This window comes from Trichosurus vulpecula, chromosome 1, assembly GCF_011100635.1.
Source record: "Trichosurus vulpecula isolate mTriVul1 chromosome 1, mTriVul1.pri, whole genome shotgun sequence".
In the NCBI taxonomy this organism is placed as follows: domain Eukaryota; kingdom Metazoa; phylum Chordata; class Mammalia; order Diprotodontia; family Phalangeridae; genus Trichosurus; species Trichosurus vulpecula.
This window is the reverse complement of record NC_050573.1, coordinates 555,815,174-555,837,013: the sequence shown is the minus strand read 5'-3', so window position 1 is coordinate 555,837,013 and position 21,840 is coordinate 555,815,174. Positions and strand designations below refer to the sequence as shown.

General features: G+C 36.7%; 1 protein-coding gene across 1 annotated transcript in view; it reads right to left on the bottom strand.

Annotated features, from left to right (window-relative positions):
• Positions 1-11,524: 11,524 nt before the first annotated feature.
• ABCC6 (ATP binding cassette subfamily C member 6) overlaps positions 11,525-21,840 on the bottom strand; it is a 76,909-nt gene continuing 66,593 nt past the window's right edge. The window contains exon 32 of the mRNA XM_036741763.1: positions 11,525-11,795. The gene's annotated coding sequence lies outside the window, so the exon portion shown is untranslated. The remainder of the gene's footprint in view (positions 11,796-21,840) is intronic.

Sequence of the window (21,840 nt, the reverse complement as noted above, 5' to 3'; positions counted from 1 at the left end):
ATATACATATACATATACATATAGTGGCTTAAGTATGAATTCAGGAAACAAAGTGAATATTAATCCCATTACTTTCTCTCAATGGTAAAATAGGTATGGTTCACAGAGGAAGAATCCTGGGTAAGGTGTTAAAAAAACTTACTTTCACAGCCTAAAATATTTTCATGTTGTTTTGGGCAAATTGCCAGCTTTGTACCATTTTTTAAAATCCTAAATATATATGGAATAAGATACTAATTGAAGTATAATAATTAGTAGACGTGATAACTCACTTTGGGATGTGGCTAGAGAAGAGAAAGACAGTAAGACCAAAATAATCATTGTTTTATAAATCTGAAAAGTAAAAAAGTATTAAATACGAAGCATTGTTTTACAAAGTATCTTCCATTCATTATTTTATTCTTATAGCAACCCATGTAGCATTTGAGTGGGGAAAAAAACTATTAAAACTCCATAATTCACTATAATTTTTGTCTTTTTCATACTGACAACAGATTGTTTACCAAAGTGTCCATTAAAGTTAGTGTGACTAAACAGATTTAAGAGTCTCTGGACGGTGACCTCCTTAGGACATTTTGTTGAGGTGTTGGGCATGAAATGGATAAACTATATGTGTTTAAATATGGGGGTGTCAGTTTAAAAGTCAAACTGGGTATCACATATGTATCTGGATATGTCGAAAATACTAAAAAGTAAAGCTTTCAAAATTCACCTTAGAGGAATATTCTACTATGCAGACTTTTAATCAGAATGTTGTTGACTTTATTTATATGGAAACTAATCTGTTTTTTTCCATTACAAGAATGTAGAAGCTTTTACAATGTTGTAATCTTAATCTCCTAGTGAATAAAAGGTTATTTCTTATGACCTAACACACCAAGCATATTAGGTTTGAGGAGATTTGAAACCATATTGTATAAGGAACAGTCATAGTCAAGGCAACTGAAGATGTTTAACCCAGAGAAAAGAAGACAACACGATAGCTTTTTCAAATATCCTAAAGGCAAAAGTATTAGACTTTATTGGGCCAATCAGAAAGGAGACTTCTGGCCAGTGTGAGGAGGAATTTATAGTTTCATTCATCTGGCAGGGACCCTTCCTGTAGTTTAACATAGTATATCTAATTCTAGGTAAGTTGGTAAACCAAATATTTTCTCTCATTTTACAGATGAAGAAATTGAAGCATTGAGAGTTTGTAGTATGTCCAGGGTTTTGGAACTAGGTTTAGAGCCTACATCTCTTTACACAACTTTCAAAATGAATCATGAATTTTTCTCTTAGGAGGAGCAAAGTAAAATAGAATAAACCTATGTGTCTTTTCTCTAATACATATCATTTAAAAGTATTCTTTAGAACTCACTATTTAACAAAAACTGCCGGGAAAACTGGAAAGTAGTATGGCAGAAACTAGGTAGACCCACATCTTACACCCTATACCAAGATAAAGTCAAAATGGGTACATGATTTAGATATAAATAGGCTGATGTTACAAGCAAATTAGGAAAGCAAGGAATAGTTTACCTGTCAGATTTATGGAGAACAGAAGAACTGATTACTAAACAAGAGATAGAGAACATTATGAAATGCAAAATGGATAATTTTGATTACATTAAATTGAAATGTTTTTGCATGAACAAAGCCAGTGCAACCAAGATTAGGAGGGAAGCAGAAAGCAGGGAAACAACTTTTACAACCATTGTCTCTGATAAAGGCCTCATTTCTAAAATATAGAGAGAACTGAATCAATTTATAAGAATACAGTCATTCTCCAATTGAGAAATGGTCAAAGGGTATGAACAGGCAGTTTTCAGAGGAAGAAATGAAAGCTATCTATAGTCATGAGAAAAGTGTTTTAGAGAGGATTCTGGGAAGATGGCAGAATAGATCAGAAAATTCCAAGCTCACAAGATTTTTCCTCACAAAAGGGATAAAATAGCACCTTAGGGTGAACAAAGTGCAGGTAAAAATAAATAAGAATCAGGGCCCAATAAATAAGAATCGGGGTTTTCCTGGGACAATTTGAGAAGATTGGAAGAAAAATCCCAGGACTAGATTTCGTCCCTGTGAAAAGTAAACACGTAGGGTCCGCATTAACAACAAGCAGCAAGCCCTGGGGTTAGTTGGTTTGAGAGGGTGCTTGGCCCTGGTCACCAGAACTTTTATGCCCAGGACAGGGAGGAGACTGGGTCATTAGTGCTGGGGAAGATCAGCTAGGGAAGATTGAGAGAACCTCTGCTGACAAGAAACGCCAGACCCAGCTCTGCTGGGAAGAGCAGCGGGGGCGAGAAGAAACCAGCACCATCTCCCATACTGCAGGACTAGAGGTGATTACAAAAATGAAGCTATTACCACAAAAAATGTATAAGAAAAAGAGAAAGAATCCAACTTTAGAAAGCTGTTAAGGGAATAGAGAAGACCAGGATTCATCTTCAGAGGAGGATATTAAAGTAAAGAAGCCCCCAAAGACTAACGTCAAATGCTTACCTGCCCAAAAAGAATTCAGAAAAGATCCTAAAAAAGACTTTAAAAATCAAATGACAGAGAAGGAGGAAAAACTTTTAAAACAATAACAATAATCCAAGAAAAACAAGAAGATTATGAAAGGAAAGTCAGCCCGTTAGAAAAGGAGATCTGGAATTTTAAGGAAGAAAACGACACCTTGAAAATTATAATTGGGCAAGGTGAAGCCAGAGAAATTATATGAGATCAAGAAATAATTAAACAATGTGAATAACGAAAAAATAGAAGAGAATATGAAACGTCTTAAGAGAAAAAACCAGATGTGGAGAATGGATCAAGAAGAGAAAACATAAAAGCAGTTGGACTAACAAAGTTAGGATCAAAAAGAGAATCTTGATACAGTAATAACAAGAAATAATTAAAGAAAATTGTCCTGGAGCATTAGAACAAGGAGGGGAAAGTAGAAGTAGAAAAAATCCATCGATCACCGATTAAAAGAGGTCCCAGGAGGAAAACTCGCAGGAATATCATAGTCAAATCCTGACAACCCCAGCTCAAGGATCAAATATTAAAAGCAACAAGAATAAAACAATTTAAATGTGATGATGCTACAGTTAGAATTACACAAGACCTAGCAGTGGAGACATTAAAGGACTGCAAATCTTGGAACAATATGTATCAAGAACAAAAGAACCAGAGCTCCAGCTGAAAACATCATACCCAGCAAAATTAAGCATAATCCTGAATGAAAAAACATGGAAATTGGGGCAGCTAGGTGGTGCAGTGAGTAGAGCACCATCCCTGGAGTCAGGAGGAACTGAGTTCAAATCCAGCCTCAGATACTTGACACATGTACTAGCTATGTGACCTTGGGCAAGTCACTTAACCCCAATTGCCCTGCCAAAAAACAAACAAAAAAAACATGGAAATTTAATCAGCTATCAGACTTTAAGACTTTGTTTTAAAAAAACACCTGAACTTAATGGAAGATTTAATATACAAGAGCCAAGAGAAATATAAGGTACATACCAAAGACGTGATTATAAGGGATTCATTAAGGACATACCATTTACTTTTTATATATGTAAAACACATGTCTAAGATTCTTATTAATAATTGGGTAGCTCATAAGAAAGATTGATGTAAACCTGAGTATGATATGAACTTTAAAAGTAAGACCATTTAGGAAAAGCTAAAAAGAGTAATTAGTTTATACAAATGACGTGCAAAAGGAAGAATTGATACAGAGGATTTAGATGGGGGAGGAGGGGGTGGTGGTTCTGGTAACCTACTTTCATCAGGAATGGGTTTTAAGAGGGAACAATAGTATATATTTAGAAGAGTATAAAAGTCTTCTAATTGAGAAGAAATAAAATGCTAGGGATCTAGGCAGGGGGGAGAGGATAAGGGAGGGAACTTTAGAGGTGAGTGTGGGGGAATAGGTAAAAGGGGGGTATCAAAGGGCATTTAAATACATGGGAATGGGAGGATAGGGGAGGGATCCCTGGAGGAGGGTAGGCAAGTAATAGGTGTGCAGGGTAGCTGGTAGAAGTAAAGGAGGCAGGAGGGATAGGAAATGAGGTATGCACAAGCATAAAAACAAAGCTCAGAATTAGAATTTGTTTGGGAAAGTATACGTCTTTATATGTATGTTTATATCTATAAGTGTATGTATATATTTATAGCTATAGAGAAACATATCCAGACTTAATTGTAACCTTTGGGGGAGGGGGAGGTTTGGGCGAGGGGGGAAAAACAAAGTAAAAAAGTGCACAGCAGAGAACAAAAGAAAACTTACAAGGAAGCATAGAAAAGATGGACAATTCTCAACACAACACGAACTATCATACAGGCTTTCTTGAAATGAAAATTTATTGTTATGTATTTTGAATCGTCTGATCTCCTAGGCACATGGCATGCTTTTTTTTTCCTTCGTATTTAAGTTCCAATATTTAAGTTTATATGTTTTTGTTTCTTTTTTTCTATTCTGTATTTGTGTTCTGAATCTTGAATCTAAAATAAAATGCTCCAAATCGTTACTGAGGAGAGAAATGCTAATCAAAACAACTGTGAGGTACCACATCTCTCCTGTCAAATTGGTTAACATAACAACACAGGAAAATGATAAGTGCTGGAGAAGATGTGGGAACATTGGAACACTAATGTATTGTTGGTGGGGTTGTGAACTGATACAACCATTCTGGAGAGGAATTTGGAACTATGACCAAAGGGCTATAAAACTGGACGTACCTTTTGACCTAGGAATACCACTTCTAGGTCTGTATCACAAAGAGGGAAATGGACCCCATGTACAAAAATATTTATATCAGCTCTTTTTGTTGTGGCCAAGAATTGGAAGTTATAGGGATGCCCATCAATCGGGAATGGTTGAACAAGTTGTGGTATATGGATGTGATGGAATACTACTGTTCCATAAGAAATGATGAGCCAGCAGATCTCAGAAAAACCTGGGAAGACTTACATGATGCTGAGGAAATGAACAGAACCAGGAGAACACTGTACACAGTAACAGTCACATTGTACAGTGACCCACTTGGATAGACTTGGCTCTTCTCAGCAATGCAAGGACCTAAGACAGCTCCAAAAGACTCATGATGGAAAACGCCACCCACATCCAGAGAAGGACTGACTGTGGAGTCTGAGTGCAGATCAAAGCAGACTGTTTGCTCTCTTTTTTGTTATTGTTGTTGTGTCTTCTTTCTCTTCGATTCTAATTCTTCTTTACAACATGACTAATGTGAAAATATGTTTTAATATGACTGTATATGTATAGCCTATACCAGATTGCATTCCCTTTTGGGGAGGCGAAGGAAGGGGAGAAAATTTAAAACTCAAAATGTTACGGAAGTGAACATTGAAAACTTAAATAAAAGATTTTTTAAGTCTTCTTTAGCCAGGGTGAAAATGAAGTGCTATTTCCTTTTTTAAGTTTGGGAACTTTTGCCATTTGGTTTCTATGTATGAATGTCTTCTTAGTTTGTGCTTAAAGGAACTCTAGAGAGAAATTTTCTAAGCACTCCAGAGTAATTTCACTCTCTTTTTTCTCGAAGGCTGCAATGGATAGTGCTCGACTCAGTGCTGCCAAATCCTCTCCCATGATGGAAACAATCAACATGGTGAGTATCTAAACGGAAAGGGAACTATTTCAGGTTGTCTGTTGCTCCTTTAGGCAAAAAGAAACAATATATTTCTCAAGTTTCATTTATTAGCTGAAACTACATCATCATAGTAACTCTCCCACAAGGAAGAAACTTTGTCCCTAAGGAAGAAACACAAGAAAGTAAGGAATGAATCTTGAGCAATGATTCTCAGACAACCTCACACAACTCCTTCTAGACACCAAAAATAGTATCTCAGGACTTTATTTTATTCAAAAGAGGTGAATGGTAACGATATTCTTTTACTTTTGCTAACTTCAAAAAGAGGTCTGATTATACTTCCTCACTGATGAACTACCTGTCTAATTGGGGCTAATTGAAAAGGAAAAGGAGGCACAAATAGGGAAAGGTGGGTAGATATGAAGGTAAATATTGGGGGTGAAATACTCATTAGTGTGGTTAGGAAAAGAGGGGGGTAAAACTGATGTTGCTGATTTCATTCCCAGGAAGGAGGTTATGCTTAAGAGCTGTGAGGAACTGAAATTGGTTTCTATAATGACCGTGGTGTGAGAAAGTATTTAAAAGCCTAGACCATTCATCCTTATTTGTGGTTATCCGAGAACACTCTTGAGCTATTGGAAATGGTACCTTTAATTTGGCTTGCTTTTTCAAACATTTATGCACTTTTCATTGGGTCACACAGGGTTGGGCAAATGAAGTGATTTAACGGTTGAGTATGAGTGTCTCCTTGTGTGCAGAGCCCTGTCCGCAGTAAGGGGAGGAAAACAAAAGAGATAGAAGACACAGTCATGGCCTTTAAGGAGTTTATAACCTAGTACAAAGTGCATTTTTTTAAATAAAAGTACATGCAAGTGTTAAAAAAATTTAGAATATATATTCTTTAGGGACTTTGAGTAGAAGAATGCTTGTATTCCTTGGGTGGGGTAATTGGGAAAGGCTTTCTGAAGGCGGTGAGTTTTAAGCCATATCTTGAGGTACGCATTGGATTAGAATTGACTTGGAAGAGGAGTAGAAAGATATGGTAGAGCTACTTTGTTCATGATTAGTTTTTGGTAACATCTCTACTAAGCTGCTGTTTTCCTTTGATTTGTAGGAACACTGACCAAGCCACTAGCAGAGAGAGTACCGTTCATTTACCTTTCTGTAGTTGGTGTTTTGAAATCAGAATGTGTAATATGTGAAAACCCGGACTCTTCCAAATTAATATAACCAGTATGGTCATGTAATTTGCACAATGTTTTCTTAAATCTCTATTCTTGACTAGACTTTCCTCTAAATCAAGGCTGTCCAAAATGTGGCTGCCTACAAGCATAGAAATTTACATAAATGCTCTAGTAAATGAAGCCGAGCTACCGCAGCGCTCTCACTAAAATGGCAAATCCAAATATGTTGTCTATCGTTTCGGTGCAAACCTGCAGTTGGATAGCCCTGATCTAAAGTTACCTTTGCATTTTTTTCTCTTAGTGCCTGCAATACCTGGATGTGTCTGTCTTGGGCGAGCTAGTCCCTAGATTGTGTGAATTGATCAAAAGTGGAGTAGGTCTTGGTACCAAGGTGAGTGTGTTTTACCTAAGGGGAAAAAAAACTCCAATAAATTTATCAGATTTTCTGAGTGCTAGTTATTGGTGGAAATACAAAGAGGAATAAGACATGGCCTCAGAGTTTTTTTTCTCCGCTTAATCCACAAAAATGTAGCCATCTACTTTGCAATATATATGTATCTATAGTTATCTTTATGCTAATTTGTTCTTAAATGTTCAGTATTGTTACTCGACATTCATTTTTTTTTCTTCAGGGCTGCACTAATAACTCATTTTTAAAAATTCTTATATTGTGCAACTTGGATATTCAGTGGAATTGTTAATGCAGAACACATCAGTGAAATCGTTTTTAGTTGCCATGTATGTACCTTTTGAGTGATCCAATCAGTTTAAGTTGATGATAAGGTTTTAGAGTAGCTAGTTTCTCTTATTGTTAACTTAGTACATCCTCCTCTTTAAATGATTATAGCCAAGACGAGGGATTTGTTTTTGGTTTTTTTTTTCTTAATGAAGAAAAATGGTCATCAAATTTAGACATTTTCCTCTGTAACCTTGTAGGGAGGATGTGCCAATGTAATTGTGTCGTTAACCACTCAGTGTCCCCAGGACTTAACACCTTATTCTGGTAAGTTTTTAAGAGGTGGCTTTTTTCTTCCTTAATCTTGTGTGCATGTGGTAATGTCTTGTCAGTAACTCTTTTGAAATGTAAATTGGATCTGTCAGTGACCGATAGTTGCCCAGGTTTCCTCTTTCTTTCCCCTTCTCATTGGGATTGATCCCTACCTCAGTAACCTTAGGTCTCCATTTTGTGGGTGATGCCTAGTTATTTCTTAAGAGAATTAAAACATGTTGGAATGTATCCCTCCTTGGACAATTATTCACTGCCCATTGATTTATAGAAACATACCAGGACAGCACCAGGAAAAAACTCTCAGTATACTTATCAGTCATGGAGAGAGTAATAGAATTTTAAAATAAAAATATGTAATAAGCGAAAATCCTGGGGTCTTCCAAATGAATATGCATTATATGGTTCTATCATTTGTATGATTGGTGTTTTGTTAAAGCTATGGGTCTGATGTGACTTTTCTGTCCTGTAATTGATTATAAATCAGAATCTTCCTTCCCTAGAGGATTCCTAGATGGGTAAATGGACTTCATTTTATTATCTATTCAGTTTTACTTGTTTCCTAAAGCTTCTTTCCTCATTAGCTTTGCAGACACTTTCTATTATAATTCAGTTTAATTGAATAAGCATTTATTGAACAAGTGAATTTATTAACTAAAAATTATCTACTGTCTCCCAGATACTTTTACCAGCTGCTCTGTCTTATTAAGTAGAAAACAGCTAGCGAATAACCAGGGTCCTTTGTAATGGAGCGATTTCAATTCCTGTATAGTAAATATATGAGTCTTCATGTATTTATTATGGGTTATTAATTGTTTATTAGGGTTTTATACGGAAAAATGTTAGTCATAGTGTGGTACACTTTATTCTATGCTAAATGTCAAAGCAGTTAGCTGAAAGCCTTAAGTTCTCTTCTTCCTTTTGCCCATAGGGAAACTCATGAGTGCATTGCTCAGTGGCTTGACAGACCGGAACAATGTGGTACAAAAGTCTTTTGCGTTTGCCATGGGACACTTAGTTCGAGTAAGTGGTTGGTCTCTCACTTAATTAAGTAAAAAAGAATTAGTTAATCTTTTTAAATTATTTGAATTCTTTCCTTTTCAGACTTCACGAGATAGTAGCACCGAGAAACTGCTACAGAAGCTTAACAGCTGGTACATGGAAAAGGAAGGTACTCTTTAACTTTGACATGAGTAGCTCGATTCAGATTTTTGTTTCTTTTGCCAAATCCTACCTTGTGTATCCCTTTGTCTTTAGAACCGATCTACAAGAGCTCGTGTGCTTTAACCATTCATGCCATTGGGCGCTACAGCCCTGACGTGCTCAAGAGCCATGCCAAGGAAGTATTGCCACTGGCATTCCTGGGCATGCATGAGGCAGCTGGTGAAGACAAGGGGGAGAAGGATGAGGCCACTCTGTGGACCGAAGTGTGGCAGGAAAATGTGCCAGGTCGGTGACCCTATCCCTTCCCTTCCTCCCTTCGCCACTGAAACTAGCCCATTTAGCTCAGTCCTTGTGAGCTTTACATCAGCAGTTGGCTAATTTAGCAAGTGTCTGTGTGCTCATTTGAAGTATTGAACTTTTGTCTCTTTTTATAAAAAAAATTTGGTCATTACTGTAAGATTGCATACTAGTCTAAAGGGACAGACCACTTTTAAGAGAATCACTTGGCCGAATGCATAATTTATTCCTTCATAATTATATTAATTTTGCTTTCGTTAATTCAGGTTCCTTTGGTGGCATTCGATTGTACATGCAGGAGTTGATTGTTATTACCCAGAAAGCTTTGCAGTCTCCATCTTGGAAAATGAAAGCCCAGGGTGCGGCTGCCATGGCGTCTATTGCCAAACAGACAAGTTCCCTGGTTCCTCCGTATCTGGGGATGATAATAACTGCTTTATTGCAGGGGTTGGCTGGAAGAACATGGGCAGGAAAGGTAAAAGAATCATTCGTGTCAAGTTGATTTTGAATATAGCTAATTCTCGCCAGTAGACACCTAGCATGGTATTTCCAGTAATTCCAGTAAGAATAAATTCTCTATATTTTGTCCTTTATCAATCAGTTATGCACCTGTTGTGTGCTAAGCACTGTGCTAGACATTAGGATACAGATACAAAAGAGGAAGCAGTGCCCCTTGTGAAGAGCTCACTTTGGTGTGTATCTTTCACACTTTGAGTTCTACTCAGCCGAAAATGGGATTGCTTTTCTGTACTAGATTGTGCCTACGTCTGCAGGTGGGCTGAGCTAGTCAGGCTTTTGCTACTTCTCGACTGCATGTAACCTGTTTCATATATGCTGAAAGTTAAAACTTGGAGTAGTACGGTCACTGTGCGCTGTTCATATAGCGCAGTCCGGCTTAGAAACCAAAACAGAGTTCAGCAGGATTTTCCCTAGGAGGTGATGGACACCCACATTAGACTACCGACAGTGCATCACCATGTGCTTGCAGGCCTAGAATCAAGTTAGAATGTTGACTGGTTTTTGTAAATGGGCTGTATAACATCATAGTTGACATAAACAGTCGTTGGAAATAATGAAACCTTAAGAACCCCACAGTGTGATAGAATGTAGAATATTTTGTCTGTGGTAAATGAAACTAAATGATCCTGAGATTGCTAATGGAATCATTATTTGGAGGATGCAAGTGACGTGTGTGGACCTGAAAAATAATGAAGAAATGTTTTCTCTCTTTTTTAAATACCCTAGGAAGAACTGTTAAAAGCCATTGCTTGTGTTGTAGTAGCCTGTAGGTAAGCATTCTTTTAATGGATCTATCATTTGCTGATTCCAACTGAAAGCCAAAACTTCTAATAATCAATGATTTTTTTTTTAATGTATCCTATAGTGCAGAGCTGGATAAGTCAGTGCCTAATCAGCCCAGCATAAATGAGATTGTTCAGGCTGTTCTGAAGGAGTGTCGCAAAGACAACATCAGATACAAAATAGTAGCTGTTAGATGTGTAGCTGATATACTCAATGCCACTAAAGAAGATAGATTCCAGGAGTTATCCGACATTGTTGTTCCAATGATTAAAAAGGTAACGATTGCTAGCGTGAAGCTATGTTTTCACAGTGAAATGTTTTGTTATTTTAGTTACCAAAAAAGGTGGGGGAGATGTTTTCTCTATCCTTTTCTGATGTTTTTTCTTTGTAAGTGGTGTTTATCATGAAAGCACATCTGAAAGAAGCTAGCTTCAGTGGTGCAGAACAGGAATGTGGCACTAGATGTTTCACTGCCAACTGCAGCACTGGCTGTGTATGCCAGTTCATGTAGATCTTTCATGCTTCTGTAGTCATCAGATTTGTCATTTCTTACAGCACAGTAATACTCTTTTTTTTTTTTTTGTATTTTTGTACGCTGAGCTTGGTGAAACCAAGACCCTCATTCATTAAGCAGCATACATGACCCTGTTCCAATTAGTAGTCAGAGAACCTTGGCTCAACAATAAGTGGTGTGATTTAATTAGTTTTTATAAAATGCGTGGGAATTTTGATAGTTGAGTATTCTTGTTCACTGTCCCAAACCTCAGACTTCATTTCTGCACTTGGCAGTGAAGGCCATTAGAAGTTCTCAGTGTTAGAGCCATTAAGTACAAGATAGAGCGGTGTTAAGCACAGAAGCGTTCAGTGGTTTGCCACGGTGATGAGTTTAGCACCTAAAGCAAGATCACCGGCTCCTGGTCTCGTGCTATTATCACTAGACCCATACAACAGAAGAGGAAGCTTTTTTAATAAGAATTTTTATTGATAGCTTTTGTTGTTCCCGTCCCAGAAAGCCATCCCCTGTGGTGATATTTTTAAAAGGAAAAATCGACAAAGGATCAGTAAAACCAAACAATATATCAAAAAAAAGTCTGAAATATGTGCAATATTCCATAACCTCGGACTCGTTACCTCTACAGAGAAGTCGAAGGGAGGGATTTCTCTCTGTTCCTTATGATTCCACAGCGTTCATTTTGTGGGGTTTTGTGGGGTTGGTTCTTCCCACTCACATTGTTGTAGTCACATACAGGGGATTCCTAGAATCTGGACACAGAGGCAAAAAGGCATATTTTCAAGAAATGAAATGAATGAAATTTTCAACATTTTATTTAATTGGAATATTAACATGTAACATCTTCGATGTGATTTCCATCATTTGTGATGCAAAGGTTGATGCGCTTTGCAAGATTCCCATGAACTCAATGCAATAACTCCACATTTCTTGTGTGTCCAGACTTTAGGGACACCCTGTACATTGTTTTCTTGCTTCCATGTAATTCATTCTGTATCAGTTCATGTAGATCTTTCCATGCTTCTCCGAAGTCATCATATTGGTCATTTCTTACAGCACAATAATATCCCATTATATTTTTGTATCACAGTATGTTCAGACATTCCCCGGTTGTTGGACATCTGCTTTATTTCCAGTTTTTTGCTACCAGAAAAGTTCTACTGTAAATATTTTGGTCTCTATGGGGACTTTCTTCTAATCAGTAACCTTCTTGAGGTATATATATTCCACTGTGAAATGGAATCTCTGGGTCAAGGACATTTTAATTACTTTACTTGAATAATTTCAAATTGTTTTCCAGAATAGTTGTACTAATTTTCAGTTCCACCAACAATGCACTAGTAGACCTATATTTCCATAACTCCTCCAACATTGACTTCCCACAAAAGATGAAATTTTTTCATCTTTCTTTTTCTTTAATGTGTCCTAGAATTCTCTTGAAAGTGTTGGTGCCCGGACATCAAAAAATGAAGAGGATGATAATGAGAAGGAAAAGGAGCTTCAGATGGAATCTCTGCTATGTGCCTTTGAGAGCATAGGCAAAGCTTGGCCTAGAAATGTGGAGACCCAGTGTAAGCACATCAGTGACTTTAAAGTTTGAGGAAGGAACTTGGTAACAAAGTGTTTCTGGGGACAGCTCTTGACTAAGAGTGAACAATTTCTTTTTCATGTAATCGTTGTTTTCTTGTCTGGTTGATTTTAGAAATGGTCAAAGATAATAATACAATATTTGATTCTGCTGTCCCATGAATATTCTTATCCACCTCTTTGTGACAAGAGTTTAGCCCACTAATGTTATTAACGTATGTCCTTTTTTTCATTGGAATGATGTATGCAGATGAGTCTATAAACCATATATAATCTTCAGCCGCTGCAACATATCCAGAAGAAAAATCTTTCCAGCTTGAAATTCTATTAGCTTCACCACATAATTCTTAGTAGGCATGTGATTTCTACAGTTGGTAATTGATGACTGAGATGATCCTTTTTAGATGCTGATGACTTTTTTGGAGACCCTACGAACAATGGCATGTTATCTCCATGGGAGGAGGTGAAGCATTTTGCCATCTAGCCAAATTTGCTGCCAGTTTACATTCTAGAAAAAATGAAAAAACCCTTCCAGGTTTAGGGAGGGCTGATTGGGGTTCACACGTACTACTTTGGCATGTTTTCCATGGTACCCTATTGCTTTTCTCTTAGTATTTTTAATGCTTTTCAATTCGCTTTGCTTGCCCTTGATCTGGCGTGACCACAACCAGAATTAAGATTTTTTTTCTAAGGCACGGATTTCCTAATTTTTTAGAGGAGGCTTTTTTTTTTCCTCTGTGCCATAATTGTGACACAGTGATCAAAAGAATTACATTTGTTTTCCCAGGAAAAGAATTGTATCTTAAAATAATACGAACTTATGGGTACTGTCTTCACTGCTTGATAATTAGAGATGAATGCTTAAGAACCTTTAAGTCACTAGTGTATAAAATCTAGTTTGAACTGAAACAGGTTTTTTAGGAAGGGAAAGGGTTGATCAAGTTAGTTTAAAAGTTAACATTCATGGTGGGCCATATGGAACAATTAATAAATTTATGTTGAAACTATATGAGAAATAGGCACAATAATACTTGGCTGAATTTTTCTGGAAGATACTGGGAAATTTCCAGGAAATACTCATTTTAGTTTAAGGCCTCAATTTGCACTTTTTCTTAGGTTGCTATCGTCAGGAGTTGTGCAAGCTAATGTGTGAACGACTGAAACTCAGCACGTGGAAAGTACAACTGGGCGTTCTGAAGTCAATGAATGCCTATTTTCAGGGGTAATTCACTTTATACTTCAAATGTTTCTTATTTTTCTTCTGGCATGATTATGTATAACCAGTAGCATCCTGGCTTTTTGTCATGATATCAGCTAAAAAAGACTTAAAGTCATGGATGCAAATACTACATTTTAGTCAAAAAGATGTATTGGAATTTCTATTGCTTAATAGAACATCTTTATTCTAATTTCTTTAGGTTAATGCTTTTAGAAAAGGAGCATGCAGATTCTGAGGCTTTGACTGAAATACTGCTTGAAACTTGTTCATCAATCACACATTCTTTAGGTAAGCTTGCTCTCAGATTGGTTAATGTCTTGCCTAGTTTTGCTGAACTATTTTTTTTGTTTTGTTTTTTAAATAAGGGGTAGCTCTGGATAAAGGAAGAGGGGAAAATATATTCAAAAGTGAAAGTGATATCAAAACAGAAGCTCACTTAAATTGACCAAATTTAATTTAAGACCAAATTAAATTAAAAATTTTAAAAGAATACATCTATTGGCTAAAGGTTTTAGCCAAAAACAGTTGATTATCTGACTCTTGAATGAAATTTGCAGCAAGCCACTGACATATCTCTTGAGAACATGAATCTCTTGAGTATTGGAGATAGAATAATCCAAAAGGAGAAGAAAGTTGAGTCTTTAAATTCAAGTGAATTAGATTTAAATTCCCAGAAAAATTTTAGGAATGTGCTATTCAAAGGATGCTTCGTATGCCTTCAGCTTACAAACCCAAATCAAAAGATTTAGAGCTAATTGGGACCTTAGTCACATTCCCCTTGACCCCCCTTCATCTTGCAAGTAAGGAATGGAGAGACCCAGGTAAAATTTATTGAAAGTATGGTTTGTGGCGAGAGGACTGGGAGGTAAGGAATCGGGCTTTTCCTCTAAAATTTTTGCATGGTTTAGTCCTCTGTGTATCCCTCAACAGGTCATAACCCCTATATTCTCAACACCTACTGTTCTGATAGAGTGTCTTTCAGTTGTTTTTTAGTCATGTCCTGCTCATTGTGACCCCGTCTGGGGTTTATTTGGCAAAGATACTGGAGTGGTTTGCCATTTCCTTCTCCAATTCATTTTACAGATGGGGAAAGTGAGGCAAACAGAGTGAAGTGACTACCCAAGGTCACATAGCTATTAAGTGTCTAAGGCCAGATTTGAACTCAGGAAGAGTCTTCCCGACTCCAGGCCCAGTGCTCTATCTACTGCGCCACCTAGCTGTCCTGAGTATCTTAGGGGTGTTTTTAATAGGTATATAGTGATGAATGTGGGAAGCAATGTGGCATACTGATAAAAGTATTAGATTTTGAGTTGGAGGACGTGGACTTAAACCCTAGCTCACTATTTATTTGGTTTCTTTTAAGCAAATCACCTCTAACAGTCAGCATTTTTAATTTAGAAAATAAAGGAGTTGGACTAGATGATCTTTAAGGTCCTTTTCCCATCTCAAAATTTTTTAATCGTAGCAGGACCTCTGTCTCCTAAATAGTAGAATTTCTCGTTAGCATTTCTGTCTCCTTACTTGAGTGTTTTGGAAAACGTGAATTTGTATGTTGCAAAGCACTATTCGGTTCATTTTGCTATGGGAGCTTAGAACATTGTTTTGTATTGGAGGAGGCATTCTGTTAGGTGAATACAAAAGATAATAATTTTAAACATCATTTCCTTCTTAGAAAATAAAAGCTACACTTCTATAAGAACAGAAGCTTTGTCTGTGTTAGAGTTGGTACTTCAAAAACTTGAAGGTGAGTATTTCACCTGACGATCGAGAATTTTCCTAACTTTCCTAAATTCTGGTCCAAGCCAGTCTTTGTGTCCTGCTTCTGTAACTATACATCTGGATGGGAAACCTTGTGATTTAGAAAAATGTCCATAAGTAATTTGCGGTGTGTAAGCAAAGATTTGTGTAATGCCAATTTCTAACCTTTAATTATCAGTACAGTTTTGTTATCAAATAACTTTTCCATGTGACTTTTATACTTCTTTGGTTGCAATTCTTTCGAGAAATGTTGTGGTTTGTTTTTTTCAGATAGTGTTTAAAGATTACAGAAGTTACTTTTTCTGTATGATAACTTGATTTCCATTTTTTACAGTATTAGTGACTGTCAGCAGCCTAGAGAACTCAGTGTTTAGGTTAACCAGAGCAGTAGATTGATAGATTAAATAGAAATAAATCTGTGAATCTAATGTAAAGCTTGTTCTTTACAAGTTTTTATCTGTTTAATGCATGTTTAAGTTGGTGTTTTAGAATCTCAGAAGATGATCTAAGCAACTTCTTTTGGTAGTAATAAAAGGAGAACTGCCAAAGTTTTATTCAAGGTCCACCCCCAAGCACCCTCCCCCACATGCGTGTGCGCGCACACACACACATTATCTATGAAGTGGGATAGCTTCCTTTATATCTCACTTTCATAAGTAAGGTCCTGGGTATCTGTTGCTTGTTTTTCTGTTTTTTGTTACAATATTACTCAGTTTATTTATAGCAACACTTAAAGAAAACTTTGATTTTACAAACCTTAAATAATTATGTAAATGTTAGTTGTTGTTACTGGAGAATTTGCCCAATTCGAACCTAATTTATAGAACCGATTGGTGTTTATATATGGATATAGATTTGATTTTTTTTTCCTCTGCATTTAAAAAAGGCAAAAGTCTGTTTTTATACTAATTCTAATTAGTAATTACAATTTAAAGAAGGCTTCTTTAAAATAGTGGATGTTCATAGTTCTAGAACAGCACATGGAATAATTTTGTATAGGAATTTAATGCATAGGAAGTAACGTTGTTATTTTTATGTCTCTCTCACAAAGATATGGTATGTCCTTTTACAGTAGAGTTGTATATATACTAGCGGACTGTGCCCTATTCTTTTCCACTTAAACTTTTCAAACTTTGTGGTTTAAACACCTCACATTCTTTAGTGTGACTAACAGGACTAACACTCCCCTAATGGGCTTATAATATGTCAGTTATGTCTGATAGAACTTGGTCATTGGTCTATCCAGATACATTTACTTAGTTGCTCTTGCCAAAGGGTTGTATTTTTTCAACTCACAACTTTTCCCCCACATTTCTAATTCTTATCTTTTTAATAAACTAGACTCTAATCTTTTTATTTTTTCTCTTTCACATGTTTTGTTTGCAGAGTCTAAACAGTGGGAAAGTCTGACACCTGAATGCAGAGGACTGCTCATCGAGTCGTTAACTACCATGGAGAAGACTGACAGCAGACCTGAGCTGCAGGAGAAAGCATCATCACTGAAGAAAATGCTTGAAAATCTGGAGTAAATTAAGGGAGACGGTTCTCCCTCCCTCCATTAACCAAGTGCCATGTAAAACAAAAATTGAAAGAAAAAATTTGGTGTTCTCAGAAAACCAAGTGGGGAAAGTAAAGGTTAATTTGTAGCATGCATCATTCCTTGGCCGAAATAAAAAAAATGCCTTAAATTCTGTTCCCCTTTAGCTTTATTTTACTGTGGTGTTTAAGCAGCTTGGCTGAATGTGGTCATTGTTACCTCAGATTTGAAAAGAAGTAGGTGAAGAGATCTATAGTAAATGCTGTTCGAAGGACTCTTAAATGGACTAAAGTGTATAAGGTTAAAAAATAAAGGATATTCCTTTTAGGCTGAGTTATGCCTTGGTCTGATCAGCCACAGGCAGACACACTGTAACTTGACTAAGAGTAACGTCATTTTGATCTTCCTTGAGAATGAAGGCCAACAACCAGCCAACCAGCCAGTTAAGCATGTAGGTGGATTTGCTTCATAGAAAGTTGTAATTCTCATGCAGCAAAATGAACTGTAATGTTAAAGAGTTACTGGACGGAGAAAAGACTTCACATCATTGGAAAATGGGGAGGAAACCTGGTTTTGTGGTATGTTTTTGGGGGAATGGGAAGTTTCTGGCGGCTTTACATTTTGAGTCACTATTAAAGACTTGTATTAGATGGGAGAATTCATTCTCCATGCTTTCCTTTTCTCATTACCATACCATTTTCTCAGGCATGTGAAGTTGAGTATTTCATTATACATTCTAACTGGGTATTTGGTCAAAAACCAAGCTGCCTCGCTTTGAGAGTTTCCTTAATAGATTTTACATTTCAACAACAGTATAAAAATGTCATCTCTGGTGGAAGACTGAATTCATGTGAATTGATTCAGGAATGAATGGTGGGGAGGGATAGCACTTAATTAGCCAGATGAGAAATGTTTTGTTATTACGTATCAACACTTCTTGGGAGCGTTTGGCCATGGCATCTCACTGGCTGCGACATGTACTCTGTTCCATCCTCATTTAGTGAAACAAATCACAATAACTTTTTCTATGAATATTTTTCAAACCATGATTGAATTTTATATGACAGTAATATAAACTTCCACATTCATAGCCCTGTTCTTATTTAGGAAAATGGTAATAATTTAGACTTAAATATGAGGGGGTTTTTTGTTTCGGTTTTCCTGCAAGCAAACCGATTTGTAGCTCATAGATTTTAGAGGGTAAAATTACATTACAGCAAAACTCCCCATCTGGACAGAAATCTCATTCTTACTGTGTGTAATATTTCATGTAGACAGAATACAAAAACCTATCTTCAGCAGTTAACACCTCCTCGGTCTATTCTTGAGTTGAAAAGGAGGGATTTATATATGAAGACTAAATGAAGAGGGTACATTATGCCAGAAAGTAATAGCTTTGTTTCGATGCTGAAATGCAACCTTCCCCCGCCCACCTCCCGCCCCATAATGTCATGGTTCTGAATTTTTAAGGTGACTGCTTTTTTTTTTTAAGCTGTCTCTATGTCAGAACAATCTTTATCTGTGGCTTACTTTCGTGAGAGTGAGCATCACATGTTTTTTGATACACTGTACCTTCACTCAGACTGTTTTTGGGAACCTGTTTATTCCTCTCCCCTATGATATCAAGTGCCCTCTTTCCATTACATTAACTGCGCTTTCAGCATACCCTAGCTTGCACTGTTGCTGGGACACTGTTTTCAGAGCAAAGGGGAATGAATAGAGGCTCGGTCCAGTTGGTAGAATCTTAGAGGACAAGTGTATTCAAGCCTATAAGTCTCTTTACGCATTTTAGGTGGATAAGCATCACTAAGTTTTATACATCACAAACTTAGTATTTAATAGGGGGGAGTTCCCTTGGTGCTGAGAGCTGGTGCTAAGACACTTGAAGTGCTTAGTGATAGCCTGCTGTTTATTTACATTTTTTTTTTTGGCTTACTGAGCACACTTCTAATTTTTACACCTAATGCCTTCATTTCCTGTGGTAGCCAGATCATTTGTACAACATAACACTGTCTTGCCTCCCAGAAATAATGAAAAATTTTCATTCACCTTCTATGTGTGTGTGTATGTGTGGACAGAGTGTACGTGGAGTTGGGTATGTATGTATGACTGTGTATGTTTCTAAAGGGAACAGTGTTAAGGAGGAAACTTGGTTTTGTTGTGAGATTTTGACCCAAGTGAACAAAAATGGCAATAGACGATCCATGATATGTAACACAGACTGGTTGGCACCTCTCTAGGAATAGTCTATGGTTCTGATCAGACAACATTTGATCAAATTGTCTTAAGAAACAGTTCCTTTTTTGCTGTTGTGTTACAGTGCACTAAAAAATCATTTCTGCAAATGTGAAAAGAAAGGATCTGCACCTTTGCCTCTGTCCAGAACAATTGGGAACAGGGACAGTGAAACAGTTTCAAACTTTTTTTGATGACAGAGCAATATGAAATTTTCTAACTGCCTTTTAAATTATTTTATTTAGCCTAGTGTGTGTGCCTATATACACAAAGTCTATCTGCACAACAAAACTGAGACTTTGATTTAATCCCTATGGACTTTCCCTTCTCCTTCCTATCTCAAACTTAATTTGTGAGCTTGATTTTAAAAAAGTGTGGCCTTGCTAGAGTCTTTCCTCTAAAAGTGGTCACACTATGGAAAAACTGTCCTTTGCCCTATGTGGGTTTTCCTTATGCTACTGCTGCTATGTGTCTGCTGCTTATGAACCAGGAGTGAAAGGTGGAATTTTAACACCAGCACTCATTCTAATGTGCAAGCTTTTGCTTAAATTGATGTATAGTAAGAAGGGTTTTCTACATGCAAGGTCTTCATAGAATTCACTACAATCTGTACGTAGCTATCTAAGCATGTAATGAATTTATTTGAAAGGAAATCCATCCCAATACCAAGAAAGTATAAAATGGTAAATAAAGCTGCATGACCAACTTTCTTGTGCATGTAATGGGTAATTTTTTTCCCCTCAGCGTATACTCAGCTGACCATCTTTCAGAGTTTGTGGGCTATCATACTTACTTTGAGAAACTGAATCTGATATGCATGTAGTATAAAGGATACTACAATTTTGACTAGAAATTATCCTGAGTAGCTGAGATTTCAAAGAATTAAATTATAAAGAGAAAAAGGCATAGATACACAGTTTCAAAGTTGATAAATATTTTAGGAAAAAAGCTCTCCTGTCTTTAGGAAAATTCAAATGTAGAGGTTAATTTTGGCTCTCTAATCAGTTTTTTATTTTGAAGTGTGCATTTTTTATTTTGAAGTGTACATTGTCTTGCCAGATCAGTTCATCTCCTTTCCCTCCTGCTTTTTACAACCTAATGTTTTTAAATTGATGATTCCAATATGAATTTATATTCCTTCCACTGAGCATGTGACACTTGCTCTGTCTTCATTGACCTTCCTGTTCTACCTTTGCCGCTTGTTTCCCCCTGCCTGGCTCAGCTGTTTGAGCACCTTCTGGGTGTTGTGTCCATCCTATTAAACAGATGTGTCAACAAGCTAGCAAATTTATCAGAGTTGAAGCTGCCACCTCATCCTGTGCATTCAAAGAATGACCTTTAAGGTAAGTGACTTCATAATACTTATCCCACCAGAACTAAGAAGCTTCATGTTAAAAGGAAATGGATTTGGTAGTATTAACTTCAGCTTTGCTAGCCTCTTCTGCCACTTTTTGTACATTGCTTCCAGTTTAAAGGAATGAATGGGAAGACATTTATTAAACACTTACTGTGTGCCAAGCATCACATGGGATACAAATACAAAAGCAAAGACAGTCCTTGCCTTCAAGAAGGGCATTCTCATATTGCATTATAATGGGGAGGGACAGTACATACAGGGAGTGGTGGCCAGGGAGGCCCATTTTAGTTTGGAAAGTTATAGAGATAGTGAATGGTGCCATATTGGGGGAAATTGACATACCCTTCTCAGGAATCATGGGAGTTGTGTTTATTATAGTTCCAGAACTGAAAGAGTCAATTTGAGGATGGAGATGGTACCATTAGAACTCGGTCCTAGAGACTAAAACAACCACCAGTCAAGTCAGCAGGAGCCCCTGGACAGAGTTCTAGAATGTTCCTTTCTAATCCTTGCCTAGTGTTTCTGTATGGCATAATAAACTCGCTGTAACTCTTTTGATAAGTAATTCTCAGTTTTTCATTTGTCAACTTCAGTAAACTAGTCTCCAGATGATATTAAACTATAAAAATAAAAAGTGTCAAAAATCAGTTAGGCATTTTCTCAAAGGTAAGAAAAAAATCAATATGAGTGTAGCTAATAAGTCAAGTGTGCTTAAAGAGGTTTATGGACAAAGTAAAAATCATTGGGAGTGACAAAAATACTCGTTTCTAGATCTCAAACTATTTTATTACCCTTTCCATCTCAACATAAGTTTGCTTTTTTTAAAAAATCCTTGACTTTGGTTTGTTTTTTAATTCAGTATTTTTTTTTAAATTAAGTACCTGTAATCTCCCAATATATGCACTGCTTACTGGGAAAATATTCACAATGATTTACATAACATCAGAACATAGTATACTCATTTTGCTTTTTAAAGTATTAGGGCATATTTATTTCTGCACCATCTAACTCAAGTAACAATAAAATAGGCTCATAGAGATAACAGGAAATTAAACCAAAAAGATAACAGAAAACCTATGGATATGAACAGTTTATCTTAATCTC